The 21,813-nt window shown below is 43.0% G+C and overlaps 1 protein-coding gene across 4 annotated transcripts in view; it reads right to left on the bottom strand.

The window, feature by feature from the left end:
- Positions 1-21,251, bottom strand: part of LOC143367554 (uncharacterized) — a 62,577-nt gene extending 41,326 nt beyond the window's left edge. Inside the window, exons 1-2 of one of the 4 annotated variants that reach the window (XM_076809516.1) lie at positions 20,919-21,251; positions 20,631-20,836 (exon numbers count right to left, since the gene is read on the bottom strand). The gene's annotated coding sequence lies outside the window, so the exon portion shown is untranslated. Of the gene's footprint in view, positions 1-4,236; positions 4,906-20,630 lie in introns of those variants that run through there. The other 3 variants (XM_076809518.1, XM_076809517.1, XM_076809515.1) reach the window with 3 other exon arrangements.
- Positions 21,252-21,813: the final 562 nt, after the last annotated feature.

Here is a 21,813-nt window from a genome sequence, read left to right as displayed (position 1 = left end):
TACTCGACGGGCTCCGGCTTTGCCCCGAAACTGGTCGATCGTCGAGCACCGTGCCCGTAGATGTGACATTTAAATAATCGTCTCGCGCGGCCCGAGCGCCGATCGGGCCCCGTAATCATCGTGCCTTCGCCTTAAACAATCTTCCTTCAGGTGCGTGTACGCGAGGCGCGCAGAGGATGCAATCAATCCTCGTTTATACGCACGCATCGCCAGCTGGAATCCCGGCTCATCGTTTTTAAGAAAGCTATCATAAATTATACCGGGCCGGGACGTGTCCCATATGGAATCGTACGTTTCCAGGCAAACGGATGGCCAGTGGTAGAAAACACGAGGCTGCAATAATAACTGTTTACCCACGCGCCCGGAATTAGAATACATATCCGGCCGATAATTTATGGAGGAATTATGCGGCACGGTGTACGGGCGCGTTATTATCTGTGTCAAGAAGAGACAACGGGGACCGCGGTTTCTCGTTTAGCGGCGATCGGAGGCGCCGCGGCCGTTTTCTCTCGGCGACGCGCGCCAGGAAAATCGCGCGAGGAAAATCAGGCTAGAAATCAGTCGGCGCTGCTTCCAGCCGATAGTGACGAGTTCATTTGGACGAGGGAATATTTGTTTCACAGAATAGTGGTGTGCAGAGGTGTGTGTCATAATTGCATTTTAGCGCGAGTTTAGGAGAGGAGAATATGGAAACATCGAGGTGTTAATCTTTTGTTAGTTTTAAGTCAGTATGTCTGACCGACGATATAAGATGATGTAAGATCCTTTTCAACAATCTGACGGCCGCACCCTTTGGGAGTAAAAGAATAAATAAAGACAAATAAAAGAGTGATTAATTTAGTGCTGCGTTCTACGTTAAAATAAACCGCGCTGGATCTGTCGTAAAAACACTTTGCCTGATCGATGATTCATTTTCTATCGCGTAAAATTTTCACGATGAATAATTTGTGTTTGGACTAATCCAATCAGATCTATATTACTTTATTTCGTCCGACAGATTTCGACAGAAAGTTGTGCGAAATAATAAAATGAAACTGCCACCCATATACGGGACAGCCAAAATGTCGAAGATCAAGAGTCTTTGTTTTGCAACACGACTATGTATCGGAACACAAAGTGGCTCGCCGCGCGTAATTATTATTTCCTCGTGTTTTGCCAGAATCGAGGGCATAATGACCGGTTGTAAAATTTAACAAGCACCTTATAAAGCACACCTCGCGTCGCGAGGAGCCCTCGCGACGTTAAACATCGCGGTCCCGTATCGTCTCTCGCGTTTCGCTGTCAAAAATCATACGCTTTCTTCTCCATTGCGACACGAAAATCCACGAAATTTGAGAGCCAGAGGCGAGGGGGCAGGCGACGCGTAGGTGAAAAATCACGATAAAAACGATATTGATCGTCGTTGGGAGCAAACTTTACGCTCCTCGATCGGCCGTAAAATGCACAATCGGTTGGCGATGTTTCATCGATCGCGATAAGGGGCCGAAAAATTACGAGGCCACACGCGTTGACACCCGGAAAAGATCGCAAGGCTGAGGCGAAGCGTTCCGTTTCTTTTCCTTCGAAATGACTTCATCCGCGGACGATTCCAAGGATTTCGTCGGAGGAAGGAAACAAAAAGCAGGTAGCAATCACGGCGCGGAATGCGCGGGAAGGTCGAAATAATAGCCGCGGCGACCAGCGGCGCTGATACGCGACAGCGCGCAGATCGGGGCCCGTCTCGCGCCGAGGAAACCGCGCGGCCTGCGATCTCCGTCGGGCTCGTCCCCGTTGACTAATAACGTGATTCTGTATCGCGCTAAATTCCTTCGGGCTATTTCTGCAGGTTTATGGGGCCCCCTCGTCGGGGATACCGCGATGGCTCCGCGATTAATTGCGCACTCCGTTCGCCACAAGCCCGAGAGCTGGAAGTAAATAAACCCGATCTTGACCTTTCGACGAGCCTGGAATTTCTTCGCGACCTTCCGTCTCGAGAAATAAAGCAAAGGGAACGGCAGGAAGATACGAACGAGCGTTTCTTCTCTTTCGATATGTGCACTTGAAGATTGGCTGGAACTTGGCGTTGCGTGCGGAGCGTTCAGCAAGCATACGTGATTTGATTGAGGTGATACCGTGGATTTTTGGTGTCGATGGAATGGTGGTCATTATTGATTGTTAATACAGCATCAGTGCATCAGTTGAAACTCTGGTGAAGGTAGTTACTATTTTGGATGCACGTTAGAACCGCTTTCAAAGGAGCCGTTTCGTTTCCCGATTTTTGAATGGAGCGATTCACACTGAATCGTCGCAGAACTGATGTGCGTGCACCCGCCTTTATACTCGACGTGTTTTACGGTAGTTTGCACAAAATCGGGTCATCGAAACTGATCTTCTAAAGAATTCGAGAAGATCAAGATGCCGCTGAAGAAACGATCATTATCTTCGCGCTGAACCTGAAGACCTCATAACTAGCGGTTAGACAGCAACTGGCAACACGATTTCAACTACATGTACAGTTAGCTTCTTCGATTTATCTACCCTTATTAGAAACAGCTTTGAAGGGATACTGGGATAACCTTGCAATTAACCCTCCCCCTTCGTTGCGCTCTTCGTAGAAATACTCTCATGTAAATCATTTATATTCAGGGCATCCAAAGACCTAAGAACTACTTCTGAAACTACTAAGAAACAATTCTGCAGCTTGAAATGAGCACAGAAAAGAAGAGAAGGTAATCATTATTTGCAGAATATTGAAAGAGATAGCTGCAAATTCTTCGATGGTTGAGTCGATCGCGACTGGAGTCCGCTCTGTCCATTTAGGAAGATTTGTTCCCTGTGAACGTAATCCGTTTGCTATTCAAGTTCAATCACACCGACCCTGTTAATTAGAGGCCACAATTAGGAGAATGATATCTCGATACTTGGAGCTGATAGCTTTCTGTGAATGAATCTCTTCGTTCTGCTTTATGATAGGCGAAACTGACTGATGCCAGGTTGCTCGTTTTAATCAATTACGTGCCGTCACTCATTTATTTCAATTTCGCGTAAAGTAATCGTTATGCTAGTCGAGAGAAGTAGGTGTGCCGGCTGCACAATAATTATGAGATATAATTAGTGAAATTTATGGAAATGAAGAAATCTGACTCGTTCCAAGAACTATGATAAATAAGCATACAAAACACCGTCGTTAAGAGGAATGATTTGCGGCTTCCTGGACGATGCCGCGTTTTTTGCGGAAACGCGTGAATTGCCACATTTGCACTGCTCGGTAACAGCATTTTCCAGGGGCCGTAAATTACGACACAGCCGTCATTATCATTCCGTTCACGATTATGAAAATATCTGATGCGGTCCAGATACTTAGGCGATCATTGTGCGTACTGCGCTTGATGACATAATAGCTCTCACTGACTCGGTCGAATGCCCGTTACCAGTAATAAGAAATGTCTCTATTCAGTGCAAATCGACGGTTAAATTTCTACTTAACTTTACTAGAATCCCTATATAAGTCTGCTGGAGGTTCTACAGAAACAATTCTTGGTAAAATCGATCGAATGATGGATGAATATTGAGTACTTCGAAAATCGTGCTGAACTCAAAGTAGTGGTTGAATAGTTCGAGTACTCGATTCAAGTATTGAGTATTTACACTGAATTTTTAATTTAAGAATATTGAAATTACTGGATCCTATTTTGAATACTAGGTAAATTTTAAGCACTCTGTCCAAATTTGAGGTATTCGAATATGTAAGTACTCAACAAACGTTTCAAGTACTCAAGTCAAATTACGAGCACATAGATATTTCGAGTACCGTGTTTAAATATCGAGGATCCGAATACTTCTTGTTACGATAAACTCTCAAGTACTCGAACACCTTAAGTACTCAGTTTGAATTTCGAATACCTGCTTTATTCGACTTCAGAGGCCCACGTTCAAATTAGTGTATATACACATGTTCATCTTGTTTATCCCCTACTACATATTTGCAGTGACAAGTCACCGTAAACAAGCATTCCTCGCGCCATCTTTAAATCCAACCAAAGTCTTGAAAGGATTCTCAAAATCTAACATCAGAATTACGAATATTCGATCGTGAACATTCCCCAAGGTTGACGAAAAGAGCAAAGCACGCCTGAGACAGTAAAATTGCTCGCGTGACAACGCCGTGAGTGATTTGGGCCCGTTGATGAAAAATTCCATGACATCAGCGTATTAGCAGATTTCGAAGAAGACTGGGGATTATGCGAAGAGACTCACCACCATCGGATGGGGATCCATAACGGGCCTGCTGGAGGTGCCTGTGCCCACTTTGTCAACGAACCGGCCCCACGTCGCAGCTCGTCTCTTCGGGCGGTTTCCTCGCGTGGCGAATCGGCGGCGCGTGCTCCGCGAGACCGCGGAAACTTCAGGCCGCGGAAAGCCACGCGGCGCGCGCGTGCACACGCGTTAGGCTGGCCGTCAATCGGCACATACGCGTCACACCTTACGTTTCCCGTCCGTTCCACTCGAGACGTTCACACGAACTGTCCAGCACGAACCCCGAACTCGAAACGTCTACCCGGTTCCAACTATCAGCGGGCACGTGCGATTACGTCGCAACGCCCGTCGACGATCGCAATCAAGTGTCACGCGACCAACGAGTTCATCGGGCCCACCGCGCACTGTCCTCGCGGAACGTTCACGGGCTGCCGTCTTAACGCGGCAACGAAACGGAACGCGGGGTCGTCAGCCGAGAGCGGTGACGACGGTGGACGCCGGTAGCGCGCGTATTTTCGAAAATGCGAGAGCGACCGCGCCGTCGCGGTGCCAGACGAGGGACGAGCGTCGAGGGAGGACGAATCTCGAACGACTAGGGAGACGCACTAGGGAGAGAAGCGAAACAGCCAGCCCGAGCGCGCGTTCGAACCGATGCATCGCGGCAGCGCGATTCGAGCGAACTATTCGTCCGCGGTCGTCGGGCCTCGGCCAACCTCGGCCAACCTCGGCCCCCTTCGACGCTCCCGGCATGCCGCGCGGGCGGCTCAGCCAACGGCGGGGCGCCGTTCGTCGGGGGGAACGTTTCTGATGCTCGTTCGAATTTCTCTGTCAATGGGCGCGACTTCCTAATTAATTTCAAGGATTTCGGAGGTGGGTTGGAACGGGATTAAGAATCGTTTAACATGGGATATCGGAGGGTGTTGAAATTCGTGTGGGAGTACGGTAGAACTCCATTTATGTCTGTCCATTTCTGTTCATGCATATTTCGCGATTGACTCAGTTTTTGTTCTGATCTTAATGTACCATTAATCTCTCTTTCTTGCTTCCTAGTTCTAGTTTTAGTTTTAATTTTTTTTTAGTTACGGTTAGGCTTGTAACGATACTGTACTGCAGCCTTGCCTTTTACTTCGATCTGTTTTAATGCGTTACAGGTACTTTTCATTGTATATTTACGGAGTAAGAAAGGCGATTAATAATAATAGTAATAATATATCGAAACGAATTTTGTCCCAGTACCTGGTTTACCGAACATGTTGCTGATCTTGTTACTCGAACCCCAGCCCTGCGTATAAATGTTTCCTTGTATTCGAGTAGTAAAATAAAACTATTGAGAATCAGTCGACAATCCAGTTATCTGAACTGTTGTGTCCTCCGACATGTTCGGATAAACGGAGTCCTACTGTATTGTAGAATATGAAGGGGGATTGCGGGAGCTCATTGCAGAGCCAAGAAGGGTGGTTGAAGAGGGTGTTGTACGCAAAGTGACTATTAATTATTTTGATTTTTGCTCTGTCAAAGTAGGATTTTTTAATTATTCTTTTAATTGGTATTGATTTAGGGTTGGCTGGAATTCAGTGTATTAAAGACTGCATGTTTCAGAATAATTGCAGGCGAATTCAGGCACTTTGTCGGAGTAGGTGTTCTGTGGTGTTTAATACAAATCAATTCGTCTCCTTCCAGAGGGTAGGAATTTCGAACGACGAATTAACTCGTCTTTTCCAGTTAACAGATTGATAGTCCCTACTTGTTGTTGCTGTTTATTATCTGTAACTGTAATATATTTTGTAATACAAATGGGATATATTTTAATCCTATACGCGTACATCGAAAAATAAAAACACTGTTCATAATTATTCTCAAACCCTAATGAATATTTAAAAAAAAACGAAAGCAGTAGCTATAAAGTACGCAAGAAGCTTGATCCAAAATTCACAAATCAACTTCTCATACCCAAACCGTAAAAGAAGGCATTTCTACTGGAGTTAATCGTGCCTCGGTCCAACCATTGAGTCACAGCGTGCAAATAAATTATGCGCTAAATTTTATCGTTGAACCGTCTTTATGATTTACTAGCAAGCGTAAACAACGGCCAAGGACAATTACCAGAAGATATGCATGAATAAAATCGTTCTATTAGCGTGATCGTAAAATATGTTAAATTGTGTAAATATAGATGCTGGATGCAATAAACTGCGACAGAAACAGTGTTAACTGGGAATTAGTTTCCTGCGATTGGACGTTAGTGCCAGCTGGGCGAAGGAATCAAATATATTTATAAAACTTCGCGGCGCGTAGCGTGGAAATCGGTGTTCCCGTGCAAAACAGGAAGCGACTCCACGGGGTGGAGAAATGCAGATATCATTTATCCGCGCCGATATGAATGCTAACGCGCCACTATAAAAAATACCTGTAACTATGCGAGCAGCGGGTTCAGAGTTTCGAGAACGAGATGTAGTTTATGCCAGCTTCGATACGCGATAAGCGTGCTCTATATGCGGAAGCGTGTACGTTGCAGCGCAGTTCTTTCAACGTCGTCTAAATCAGTTGATAAACGATAAGGTTCAAGCATCTGTACTTTTACTCGACGTACGCGTGTAACGCGATACCCTAGCGAGCAACCAACAAAACTGCGATTCTATCGCTCGATTCTGTGAGCAATACCTACATATAATACACTGCTTTTTATGCATTTATCTACAGAGTTACTTATAAATATAGTAGACCACGAAGCATACAATGCTGTGCAATGCGATTTATCATCGCATTGGAATGGCTGGGCAAATTTCAATTCGGATAGTTACAGGGGAATGACCAAAAGGTAGTTTAAAACTTAAAATATACCTATATATTATATCACTGGTCTATTTTGAGACACCCCCAAATTTATGAGATATAAACTTTAAGATAAAATTCTTCCTAATGCAATTTTATTCCCGTTACCACTCGCAGTTTAAATCTTAAACTTTCTTTTAACCAATATTGTAGTTAAAAGCATGATTGTTATAGTAGTTGCTTGCAAGATTCTGTTTAATTCCTCGTAAACGGGGCGATGTGCACAAATTTGGGGGTGCGATTTTGTTTAAAGATGGAGAGAAACTTCTAGTCCTTCTTGAAGATTTCTGACCCACGCGTTTACATTCTCTATTCCGAATAAATAGAAATATATTAAAAACTGCCACTGCTTTGTCCCCATGCTGTACATTCTAGTACATGTATATGTATTCATACTTCTAATCATTAGATCTTCAATTTCGCCTGCAGTGTACCTAAGCAGTTAAGCCCGCATGATTGACTGCAAGGGCATTACACTGTATTACGCTTATTCCTGTCGCCAAACGGCATCTGGCACTTTACCCTGCTCTCGCATATCCGTTACGATTCAGCGCAGGGAAAGACCAGACCGTCTAAGTGATTTACATTCCCTGGCACTCGACCAAGCTCCCTCAGTATGATATCGTACTTATGTACATCTTACATCGAGTTTCCTCTGCCCATCCAACTACGAAACGATGTTCACCACCAGGATACTTGATCTCGATCTGTCCCACCTTAAACTACCGAGAAACCTCCAAGGTGTAAAAATTGATGGTGGTAGAAAGAAAGCTTCAAACTCATTTATGCAACTAAATACTATGTTGGTATACAGTGGCGGACGAAAGAAAGTTTACATTTTTAAAATCGCAGAACCTTTTTAGAATTGATGACGACTTGAGTTTTTTGAGAAGCTGAAAGGATTAGTTTGCTAAGTGTCGTGTTTCGTCGTTTTGAAAAAAAATACAATTGGTCGGAATAGCGAAAAAAATAGTAAAGGTGGTTCTTTCAACTTTTTTTCTGAGCCTGTAATGAAAATTCAAAAATCCCGTTTGCAGATTTAAGTAAGTTGTATACATGCTGAAAATTTCATCAAAATCGGTTGACCTAGTTCTGAGCATGGATTTTTGAATTTTCATTACAGGCTCCGACAAAAGTTGAAACAACAACATTTACTATTTTTTTCAGTCTTCCGACCAATTGCAATTTTTTTCGACACACGTCAGTTAGCAAACTAATCCTTCTAGCTTCCCAAACACACTCAAGTCCTTTGGAACAATTCTAAAAAAATTATGCGCTTTTAAGGGATGTAAAATTCGTCCGCCACTGTAAATATAATACAATATACTTGAATATAATTCGTTCTAATTCACCTGTCTTTTTATCTTTACCTTCTTCTTACCACTACTGTAGTTTCTGTAAGACAATCTTCATATCTGATCAAGAAGCAACTTACAGCCCAGCGTTGCAGCACCGCCGGCAGCGACGTAAATTCAAACACCCGAGGCAAGCGGAATTCTTAGCGCCGCGAATCGTTCTAAATTCCCACCAGAGAATCCCTGAGCATCCTAAAACCACTCCGCCTCGCTGTTAACGAAGAAACAACAATTATTGCTTCCCTACCGAGGCGGACGCATAACGTCCCCAAGTAACGTCCCCGCTTCTAGAAACTATCCTAGCTAATGGCGGATCTTTTTCCACGGTCCGCGATTCAGGTAAAACCAGTTCCCTCCACCGCCCTGCGACGAATTCTGGATCCCGTAATCGTGGGATCCGCTGGCCACGCGGATTACTTCCGGGCGTGTTACTCCGTCCCTCCGGCGGCACGCCAGTGTGTGCGTGTAATTACGTAAACCAGATGATACGAGCGGCGGTCACGGTTCGCGATTGCAGTTACTTATATTGAAATGACTGAGGTAAGATGGAGTAAGTGCAGACTGTAATTCCGTCCGAAGTAAACGCGCCCACGCGGCAGCGCCAAAGAAGGCCAGAACCGAAGCATGGATTTGTCGTATTCGTTCATAGAGAACATTCAGACCAACTTAATATACGAGCTGGCCGAGGTATACGTTCACCCTCCCCACCCCTTTTTTCCCAGGGGGAAACTCGTTCGTTAATGCTCTGAAAACGGTGCAATATTTTTACTTAATAACGGCACCCAGCCGCAGCACGCCATTTCTCCCTACTTCGACGAGATTATTCGCGCGCAATGAACACTCTCTCGACTCTTCCTCAATGTATATCCGTTTTAACAACGTATGTACATGTCGAGGTGGGACGTTTATTAAATAAAAAATTAAAATCCACTTCAAAGTAATAAAAATGCACTAACAAGTACAAAGTAATTTAACCCCTTATTCAATCTACGACGCTGATATTTTCGTAAGTCGGCGACAGATTTGCACAGTGCAAATGATGCGACGCCGACTTAAAAAGTATGAGAACCGTGGATTAAATTATTTTGTACTTTTTAGTGCAATTTTATTTTTTTCAAGACGGTTCTAATTTTTCTTTAAATTTATTTACTTTTTGTCTTTTTAGTTTCATATATATTGACACAACATGCTTAGGAGATATGCGTGTACGTTCATAACATAATAATAATTAGGTAAAAATAATCTTTTCCCTTAACCAGAACTGGCAGAATATTCGGCCAATATTGATGCAGCGTAGGATGGGACCACCGCCCTCTTTCGAATAAAGAAAAGATTATCAAAATCGGTTCATATGCTGAAGAGTTATGCGGGGACAAACATAAAAGAAAAATAAAAAAAAATACATACGGGTCGAATCTGAAACCTCCTCCTTTTTGAAGTCGGTTAAATATGACCCTGCGCGCGACGGGAATTAAATGAAACACAAGACCCGCGACGCGATTAAGTGAAGGCACATCGAGTCGCAACAAAGTCAGGGCCCGAGTGTAACACGAATTAATTCTGGCGTACAGAGGCACATCGATTTTCAGCGCGGACGGGCTTTCCTCGCGGTATTTTAACGCGCCTTTATTTTACAGAGTTTAGTGCACGCGATAAGGTAGCAAGGATTCTCATAAGCCTCGATAAACACTGCTTTCCGCTTTTTTAACAGCGTAGGTACTCCTGGGAACGTGCAGCGGCGTTGATTAACATACGAAATATCGAAAAGTGCATTCGAACGGGACGCCGAGTTGCGCGTCGATGGAGCGGGAAATCGCGGATCCTCCGTGCTTTACGCTGGTAATATAGTTCTTGCCGTTAAACCGTTACACAACCGGCTCATTCCTGCGCGAGATGTTAGGAGGATGTTACGAGGATGTTAGACATCCTAATGTGGGGTAGTTTATCTCCCCTTACGCGGCATCCCCGTGTTTGGTAATCCCCGCCGGTGGACTATAATATTTCGTACGCAATTACGATTCAGACGTCAGCGACAGAGCGCAGACGCGCAACAGTATCGTTCGTATGATTGTAAGATACGCTTGCGCCGTATTTAGCAGGCGGATGCTTTAACGCGAACATATTGCACATTCGGCGTGCCGGCGGCTGCCCGTACATCTGTATCCGGCATTAACAGTTCGCGTTATGAAATGGATTTATAATCGCGCTTTATGCGTTCCTAGCGTTACGCAACCGCACCTCGCCGAGGTCTATGGAGACCGGGGATCGAACGAAACGGCCGTTTCGTCATGTGAAACTGCAACGAGCATGGCTCTTAACGCCTTGAGTGGCGCGAGACACTGAAAAGTGCCCCTTTAAGTCGGCCAGGTACTCACGAGCGATCGCCGTCGCCGAGAAAATTTTGTACGACGCGCAGAAACCGGTGCTTCGTTTGGTTTCGGAGGAAACATTCCGGGGATCTCGGACACTACTTTCGATTGTTTTCGGAAAATATAGATTTGAAGATATAGACGTCAAAATCCCTCGGAATAGGAACACGCCACTCACAGTGTCAACGTTCAAGAGGGAGTGTGTGGTTGTTGTGGCGAGGGTGCTGTCACGCGAGAGATATCGATTTTTCAGGAGTCCCCTAAAAATTTTTCAATTGCAAATGTTCTGTTATATTTTCGTCGTTGAACGACAAAATTGATGAGCAAGAATTCTTCGACTGACCGAGAATGTTCTTTCAAGCAACTTCTGTAATATTTCGTAGAAATTTGGGACAAGCAGAAAAGTGCCCCTGATTCTTTCAAATAAATATAAAAATATGCGCATTTCTCTGTTTAGCTACTATTCACACTTCGATAAAAAATAACCTAATTTCTGTAATATTCCCTAAAAAATGGGTACAAGCAGAAGAGTGCCCCTCGTTCTTTCAAATAAATATAAAAGTATTTGCATTTCTCTTTATACTATTCGTAATTCAATATCAAATGATATACCCTCTTTCGAAGGTCCTAAACATTCGTCATAACGAAATCCTGAAGTGAGCCAATTTTTTAAATCGCAGGAAGGCTACCCACAGCTCGTACGTAGATAACGCGTAAACGAGTTAATTCGCATAAATCTGCGAGAAGCTTTGCACGAGGCGACGCGGGCAGGCCGGACGAGCGGCATTCACGCGGACGGAGGTCGTTTAAATCGAGTTCCTAAGCGTTTAAACGAGCAGAAACGGGGCGACAGTGTGAGTGAACGTATTTATACGCCATATAACATCGCGTGTACCTGTGTGCAGGCATAAACCGTAGAGACCGCGTGGGACCTGTTAGCCCCGCCCTGAAGTGGCCAGATGTCATTACTCATTACGCGCTACGTCGTTACGGGTTCCACCTTCTTGATTAAAGGGCCAGAGGAAATCGTTTGGCCGAACATCACCTCTCCCCTTGTTTTTGCACCTCGCCACGCAGTATGCACAGGTGCGCGCCACGGCGACGAATCGTCAAAGGTCCCTGGTTTATTGTTCGGAATTTTAATTAGCCCGCGTACCACGCCGCTCGGAAGAAATCTTTGACAACCGCCTGGTCCCTGACAAGGTCTCGGCGGGAATTTTTGCGCTCCCATGCTGGACACTCGGGGTTAATGAATTCTTTTAATTGGGGTGCTGGCCTGGGTTTTGGAGATGCATGCGTTTAGGGGACGGTTGAAGCGATTTTAGGGGAGATATCCATTGGGAATGCCCGACAGCCTCGAGTGGGCAGTTGGATCTTTTGTCGAGACACTGAATCCGCAGTGATGAATATTTTAGGGAGTCCTACTGCGCTGTATTTGAATAATTTATCTTGAAGAGGGTGGAAGAGGTAGGACGGGGTTGTAAACGCAGTAGGGGGTGAAAATGGAAGCACGCGTGTAGGATATCGAATGGTAAACAGACCTTGGTGTACCAAAATCAAAATAGAAAAACAGGGCCGTTCCTGGCGGGGGTGCAAAGGGTGCGGCCTCTGGGCGGTCAAACCTAGGGACGGCCGCAGGCCATCTATTATATGTAAAATTTTGACTAATAAGAATAATAATCGAAACTCTTTTGTATGATAACATAATATGATACATAAGTTGAAACTAGGCAAAAATTTCTGAAACTTCGTTTCCTGCGCTTTATCGCGATAAAACAATACTATACCAATGCATGAAAAAAATTGAGTCCTTGATTCAAAAACTAGAAACTTCACGCGCTAAAGTACGTTTTTTAAATATTTTTTGCGGTCATTTTTCGCAGAGGTACAGCCATTCCATCGCTTCAACTTACAAAATCTCAAACCTTTTTGTTTGAGTACAATAATTTGGCCATCCACTGTAGATGTAAAAGTAAACACCGCATATCAAATCCTTAATTAAAGAACATTAAATTAATAAGGGCGGCAATATTGTTTTTGCACCTGGGCGGCTAAAACCCAGGAACAGCCCTGTAGAAAAATATGATATTATGTAACTCCCATATTAAAATAGAAGAATCAGAACAAACACTTCTCAAGCACCAATCATCGGGCACCTTTCTACCCCGAAAACGCCCCAGGAGTTGATTTCCACGAACTGATCAAACCGCAGGTGTTCAAGCAGTACTTTGCATGCTGTACCAATGTACTGCTGTTATAAACGCGTCTCGCGTCAAAATTGTGCTGAAAAATCCGGAGAAACCCATTACTCGAGCTAATACTCCGAATAATCGTAAGTCAGCGGAGCGTTCGATAGCTCGGCAGACAAATTAATCAAGTTTTTTGCCCACAAGTTACGCGATATCTGACGGAGGAATCTATGAATGTTCACGCGGCATGTGACCACCGATCGTTCATGCAACGAAATTATATCGCAACGGCCAATAATTCACGTCATTTCGCGCGGACACGTATATATACGTCTGTACAGGGAACTCGGTTACGTGTACCTGCCAACGAAACGGCGCGGCGAGCCAGATTATTCGAGTACCTAACCGAGATACACGCGTCACACCTGTTGCTCACTCGGGTGCAATGGGTGCTCTCTTGGTGTTCGTTCACCCATGGCATACCAGAGTTTCCCCTCTGACTCATCCATCCGCAAAAAACTTTCGGAAACTGCCTGTAAGTCTGTTTGCGGAGCTCGGCGGTGACTAATTCCGTGGAATTCCGTGTCTTTTATACTTTAATCCAGTGCCAAGGAATTCCATTCACTGCTTTTTTTTAAGCTGTTGTTGAATTGTGGTGCACTTTGCGCATGTGTGAATTTGCAGATTCGTAATTAACGCTTCGTGAATCGTTCGTTTTGGAGCAAAAATTGGTGTCACTCGTATGTTTCAAATTCTCGGACTTTTCTTTGATACTTGAAATTTATTGCAGTCCGTATCTGATAAATACTTAGCTGAATGCGGCAAGAATTATTTGAAACACACAGTCAAAGGTTATGCTTGAAATGATGATTGCGCCTGTTTTAAAAATAATTTAAAAACGTGTCCTTATTTCAAAATGATTTCTTATTTTAGATTAGTGTTTCAAATAAGGTAATAGATGATGCTGAGTAGTACTATTCGTTCTCAGGAGACTTATTGAAATGTAAATTAAAGTAAAATAACATTTTATTAGTCATCAAATAGCGAAATTGTTAATTCAGAAGAAAATCATTTGTTTGTGCGAATAAACTATCCTACCAGTATTTGAAAATAACTTTTAGTCAAATAAGATAATATATTATGTGAATAATCATTTCCAAAATACTTCATTCGCATAATGCCCACGTCTAATAAAAAAAATAGTATTCAGGTCTCTTAATTATACATTTTTGTCAGATACAAATGTAAACTAAGGAGGATTTTATGATCTAACATGAGAGATTAGATTTAAATGGTGATGTCAAGTATAAGTAGGTACTCGGATACGTGAAAATAGGCGATAAAGAAGTGTTAATTGTTCGTCTGAAACTAAAACGTAGCCATTATGAGACTATTAATTATCACTTTTGTGTGTTGCAACTTAATTTGAACGTTTAGTTTGTACATATCACAAGTTGATATTATAATTGCATCTATACCTGCAGTGGAACACCCAACACATTCAAGGCAATGTGTCCTTAAATCTGATAACATGAATTTAGGTACACAGGTATTGATATATCTGTGTAGATATCGAAATCGCTCGACTGATACAGGAACATTCATCACTCCTTGAATTTCAACTTTCCCCGAGCGTTCAGATTGTTCAGATTATCTGGACAGCTTATCTGCTAGAGCAAGAACTTCGATATTTGAATTTTATCAGTCGAGCAAGGAAAACGGGGTTTCCAATGGCTGTGTAAAAGGTAGCTGAAAAGTATGCTGTCTGACTGTATGCACAGGGAACAATTATATGTGTAAATTAATAACAAGAATAGATTTGTATTCTGGTTGATTAAGTTACGACGTTCCTTTAAAGGAAGAATTTATTGTAATCGATGAGAAGGTAGAAATACTTTCTGTGAACATAAATGTCTAGAAGTCGCGTATCTCTTTCTCTGAAGTATACTCCTGAAGAATGATTCTACCCTCCTCGAGACTTCCTGAGGTTCCATGTAAGGAAGATCAGGGACAGAATTTTAGGTCAAGTGGAAACCAGTTTTGTCAGCCTCTATAAAAGTGTATCGTGTAGAATCTTAGTATTTAGAATGCGAAACGTGGGCGAGGTTTGTTTCACTAAAACGTCGAGGTGGCACGTGTGTCAGAAGAGGAAAATTTCTGGATGTGATTTATAATGTGTATTATAAAGGAACTAAATATTTTCTAATATTTTAAAATTAAACTGATGAAGAATTGTGCACCACTGTGACCAAAAATTTCTTTAATGTACCAATAAGTATCGATAATGCATTTTCTTCACATGCAGGTTAACAATGTGGCAATTTAATACTGTAATAAATCCACAAAAATGAATACTTAAGGAAAGATTAACTTGTCAAAAAAGGGAGATAAATGATAGTGGGTCAACCACGAGAGAGAAGAATGACCTAGCAATTGCCTGCAAACCGATGCTCCAATTTAATTTACCTTCATAAAGAATAGTCAATTTGCAAAATTGCCACACATACCTACATCAAAACTATAGACGACAGTCCACTTAATGTGGTAATAACAACAAGAGACGGAAAGCACAAAAGGAATGCAGTAGATGATAGGAAAACGGCTAATTGCCACAGTTGTCAAAGCTGCTACATCAAAGCAACAACACAGTTAATCCTGCAAGCTCGCAATATGCACAAATGACGCCTCTGCCCGAACAATTGCGTTCGTATACCCCTGCAATACAGCCTGGTGCATTACAGTAAGAGCCACGACCTGGGAGGCCTTTCAGATAATGCGGAAAGAGGAGCAAAATAACGATCGAGGCTAAAGCAAGCCTGTCGAGTATATCTTGTACAGATATGCATTATGCGTTGTTCGCATTAAGCTTCTTGCAACGGTGCATAAACGCACGCCTGGCCCATTCCCATCACAACATAGCAATATCGTATATTAATGCAATTTTGCCCCTTCGTTTCACACGATTACAAATATTCGTGATTTACGACGTACAACCTGTTGCGGGAAACGCGATACAGCCGAGTAAAAGTGACTGTTGCCAGAAAAATAAGACAAATAAAGTTTCCGGAATTAATTACACCCGCGGGGGTCAAATATTAGCACGATGTCTCATTAATTTCTTTGATTTCGAACTCTCAAATTTAATTTCCTAGTAGCTCCGACTAGGAACTATCGTTTCCTTGATTTATGATGGAAAGAAACGTGGCAGGAGATCCATCGAAGATGGGTTGCGCTGAATTTTAATTAAATCTACGCGTCCACGAGAGATTATTTTACATGGTTAATTTCTGGTATAATTAATAAATATATTCTACAGTTTTTTCGCCTTTTTTTTAAACAGCTCGCAACTTTGCAGTTGCATTTATTGCATTTGCTAGTGGATGATCTCACTGTCAAGAATTTTCCGTATTTATTGAGTACCTGTATCGATCCTTTCACGGAACTGACATTTCATTATTTTCTATCATTCCACCACCTTATCTCTCGACTCAGCATAAGGACGTAATAAAGTGGAGAGAAAGCGGAGATATTTACTGCTAAGCGTTGATATTATCCAAAACGGTGTGCCGGTATTGCGGCATTTAAGATTCTTTTCTGCCTTTCGAGAATGCAAAGCTCATGTAAACCTCTCCCTCCTCAAATCTCTTCCCAACGCCCACGATCGATGCGGCGATAAGTCGCGCGGCTGTTAATTCCTTGAGATACCTAGTCGCGCAAATCATCCACCGAATTTGCCCACAGATTACGCAAGCTTAATCAGTCATTTTCCAGGAATAGACGTACACTTTTTACAGAAAATTCGTGAATGAAAACTAACAATACAGTATTGACAAATGCACTGATATGTCTCCTGGTGTGATGAACTTCCCAAAATGATAGAGTTCCATTAAAAATATTGTAATTCTTGTGGGAATTCCGAAGAATATTCCTAAATCAATCTAATAACAACCCAAAATGTAATATTGTTGAACGGAGGACTCACGAAGCAATACAACGCGAACTTTTTGATAAAAATAAAAAGAAGAAGACATCCTTACATAATACACTCGCGTTGCCATCTTATAAATCACAACTTCAAAAATACCAACTTTCCCAACGAAACCTGCAGATTCGCTCACACCTATTTCCACTCATAGCTTCGGTGTGTGAAACAAGTGTGCCAGTAAGAGAATCTCTTGACCAATAAACTGTATTATAAGAAATATGTATCTGTTAAAAGGCGAAAAGTCTCTGCCAATCCACGAGGTAACTCGAGACCATTTCCTCAAGATTCAATCTACTTCTACCGAGATCAACTTTCCCTCGACGAGGCACAAGCCTAAGAGCATCTTTCGCAATAATCGCGACACAATTTAAATCATTTGTACCGTGCGCCTTTCGTCATAAATTTCTAGAAAACCGCCGCGGATTTAGCGCCGCTTCCGGTATTATAAATAACTCCCTGCCTATTTAGGAACGCGACCAGCGAATATCAATCGCTAAATTGTTCTGACGTTCGGCTGTCTCGCGCCTGAGTAGTACTCGGCATTTCGTTGGAGGGACTTAGGGACGGCGATTTGCGTGGGATTGGAATGTCTGGGCGCGATCACGTTTTACTGAAAACATATGTAGCGTATGCCCGCGTCTGTTCCACCTTTTCCAGGCCGTCGACCTCTCCAATCAACCATTTGGACGTGAATTTTCCACGATATTAATAAATCACCGCCTCCCATTAGTAAAGCTCCATTCGCGATCGATTCGCGCCTCGCGATTCGACGCACGCCGAATATATACGTGTACAGGCATACGCTCAGCTGTTTCCCCGCGAATTAATGCGTATCTGGAATTTAAATTTATTACGACGGAGTTTAATTGCTGGCGAGTCTTACCGGGGGATTATACAACGAGCGGTAATTGGTACGGCCGCGATTAGAGTAGAAATGAATGGAGCGTTTAAATCACGCGGGGAATTATCTTGCGGGATAATTAAATCTATAAGTTTCAGTGGGAGTAATTGAATAGGAAGAGTAATGAATATACTATCGGACATTGGTAAGAAAATTTTAAAATAAAGGAGCGCAAATGCATTATCAATTTTACCATTCCGGGTAGTATTTATGTCTGTCTGTGACTGAAGGGTGTAGATCCTTCCACTATCAATGTGAAATGTTGCGAATGGAATAATGGAGCGTTAAACGAACGGAGATCCCGATCTGACTACGTATTATCGTATTGTTGAAAAATTACGTCGAAGGTATCAGACTTGCAGTATTTTAGCGCGCTGCAGAATTGCTGTGATGCGATTATTTTCATCGGTCCTACTGAAGTCTTGCACTGCAGTTTATACGAACGAGGTCCTATATATATTTTGCTGCAAAGTATGCAGGAGTAAAGTAACAGGTTTTCAGAATACAAATTCTCTTGTAACAGTGACCAAAAGCGGTGTTACTTTATCGCAACTGGGGCGCTATTACTCTCCATCAGGAAATTTCAATTCTTGAAGTGCATAAAAGGGTTGCACTCGAAACGCACGGAGTCACGATGCAGGTTCAGTCTTTCACCTGTTATCGAGGAGACTTCATTCACCGCGATATGATGGCGCAATCTCAATGGCACTGCCATTAAGCGCTCGCCTCGTATGGTGTAATCTCGCTTCCTTCATATCGAATCCGCATTAATTTCGAGACCACGCGAGTGGAAACACATTCGAAAACGGGGCTTAGGAAATTCTTGCTGGTCTTTTAGATCGTTAACGCGAAACTACTCTATCGCGCAATTCAGCGGGCTACCAATTGTTCTTCGGGTACTAAATTCAAACGTGGCAAATAAAATATGCCACCGCGCAAGTAGAAAGTCGATGGCGAATGTACGTGGGTGATTTAGAGGAAAGATGGAGGAATCTAGAGACGTATATTAACCACGGAAATTGATAAAAGATGGTCATTAAAGGGGTCGTGTATCTATAGTTGGCAGGCGAAAATGAACGCGATTTTCGGGAATTTTTATGTGGAAAATCTAATGTATATTGTTTGCAACTAGTTGCTTATTGTAAAAGTACATATATGCAGTAACTCTCAGTGATTTTGTTATATAAAAATGTTAAAAAATGAACGAATAGTAGCCACTTTTCCGAAAGCTGTTTTTATAAAGGCGCTGCGCGATGAGCACGATTTCTCCGAGCCGGATGATCTGAAATGAAAAAGTGAAGAAGATTCTGTTAATATATGAATTTATCTGGTGCGTGAACGAACGATTTTACTAACAGAATCTTCTTCACTTTTCGATTTCAGACGATCCAGCACGGTGAAATGGTACTCACCGCTAAAAAAATAGCTTCCGGGATAGTGGCTATTATTCGTTCATTTTTTTTAATATTTTTCTACAACAAAATCACCGAAAGTTGCTGAATATATATACTTTTAAAATAAGCGAATAGTGGCAAAAAATATACATTAGATTTTCCACAAAAAATTCCCGAAAATCACGTTCTTTTTCGCCTGCCAACTAGGCATGGCCCCTTAACATATAGAGGAGACAAAGTAGAGATGGCTATTTATTTCGAGTCAGATTTTTAGTTCGATTCTCTATAAGAGATGTGGTCAAGTGTCTTAGCATTTAACAGGCATTTGGGACGCTTGTAGCAGAAAATTACATACATCATGAAAAATCCTCGACTTATATCGAGTAATTTACTACATTCTGCATCAGGGGCGGATTTAGGATAAAGTTCGACAAATTTATTACGTTGCACCCTGCAGATATATAAACAGGACATACCTACCCCATTTTCGTGATTACTATATGCCCCGAAATTCCTCCACGAGCTAGCAATCATCTGCAACATCAAAAGTATTACAAGCTCTTGCAAGAGTTCTCTAACACGCGACCCTCAATTTTCTCGCGCGCTGTTTTATTCCCCCACGGCCCAATATTTCCCTCGACGGGGCGACAAGCCAGCTCGACTACCTCGGAACACGATAGACGTTAAGGATCTGGCCCTAGGGTTCGACAAGTGCTCGCAACGTCGCGTATGCATATCGCGCGCACACTTTCGCGCCAGCGAGCGAGAGAGCGCAGGGGACCGTCTCGAATCCGGCCACGAGACCGTTGCAGCGGAGCCAGCCAGTTACTAGGCAGACACACTCCGATCCGATGCAAATTTTCTCGACACCCGAGAGCACAGATCTGCTAGGCGTGTAGGCGAGAGATGTCCATCCTCTTACAGGACCAGTCCTCTGCTCGTACGAGACGGGACAGCGCTGGTAGTGGTGCCATTGGCGTCACCTACTGTCTCACTCGTTCAAGGGAGGAACGGAACGCTAGGCTACCTCGCCTCTTACACTCGGATCGATACGTATTCACTGTCTTCGATTTGCATTAAACGAATATAAAGGAACGATCGATTCTAGACCTTGACACGGTCTTAGGGAACAATTACTGTCCCCCTCAGCGATACCCTCAACATTCAACGTATGTACATAAATATAGCTCGTGGAGCTCTAATTACCATCTTGGGTATAAAGTTTAACGTTAGGTAGGGGATCTACGAGCCGGTGGAGCCATTGCAACGTTCTATTTCCGTTGCCTCGAAGGACCATCGTGGTCTAGAAATTGCACGCCAAGATGGTTGATACCGGGCGATCATTGAGCAAGTTTAAATACATGTTCACCTCGCCTATGGTGGTGGCGCCCATGGTTGGTACACAGGACCAGGCACACATCGTGGTGGTTGATACACGGTGCCTATTGGACGACTCTGTAGGTACATACGTACGACTCCGCAGGATCACGTGCAACTTTCCATATCGAGGAGTTTTATAGCTGCGCCTCGGTAGTGGGATAACCAGGGGCGCCTACACGCGTCCGACTTCGACTGCTTTGAACAGAAGTGGTCAATAAGACAAACATCCGCGAGCGCGAGGCTGCATTCGTGAAACGTGAATGCCAGGAGTACATACCATCGAAGAGAAAGAGATGTTCACCTCTTGCACGGGGAACACGGTGGAACGCTCGAGATGGAGCGCCTCGATACACGGGCCCCGTTGGTACAACGCGGGGATCAAGATTGTACAGGATGTCGCAAAATTATGGGACGAGCAGAGGCGTGCGAATTCCGCGTGGCAAAACCAATCGAAAAGCTCTGAACTGCGGTGCGATCTGCGGCTTAGTTTCTGAGATGCCAACGATTTAAATTTAGGACCCTCACTTCCGGCGCGCGCTGTTTAAACGCGGCCGAGGAATATCAGAATACGCGGAAATGCTTCCTCGCGAAAGGAATGCACGGAAAATATAGATTAATCTTTTTGATTGGTTACATTGTTCTCGAGGATAATGGAGGAATATTTTTATGAAATAATATTACTATGATGCAGTAATACACGTTTCGTATTAGTATTAGAAGCTATAGAAATTATTTCTGTCAAAGCTGATGGAAATATCGCGCGTGTTGTTGTAAATAAAATTGTGCACTTCGTATTTTAACCTATCATGAATTAATTTTAGGATATTTCGGTTCCTGAGCACTTGACATGTCGAAGAAATCTTTTATTTTAATTGTTCGATAGATATAAGATTCTCTGGATAAACAATTGGTTAAATGTCTCTGCGCAAATAAAAGTCAACAGCTAACCAAAGAATATCGTTTTTCTGGCGAACAATGCAGCAATCAGAAAAATTTATTCTATACATCTTACTTGTTTCTGCAAGAGAAATAACCTCCCGTCCGATAGTACCACAGTTCCTGAACAACGTGTAAACTTGTATAATTGAGAAACGCGAAAGAATAGGTTATACTGATACGTGTGCAAATTTATAATGGCGTAAGAGTGGAATCTCGGTTTGCCTGTTTGTTCT

Source organism: Andrena cerasifolii, chromosome 3, assembly GCF_050908995.1.
Source record: "Andrena cerasifolii isolate SP2316 chromosome 3, iyAndCera1_principal, whole genome shotgun sequence".
In the NCBI taxonomy this organism is placed as follows: Eukaryota; Metazoa; Arthropoda; class Insecta; order Hymenoptera; family Andrenidae; genus Andrena; species Andrena cerasifolii.
Note: the sequence above shows the minus strand (reverse complement) of the source record. Positions and strands in the feature narration are given on the sequence as shown.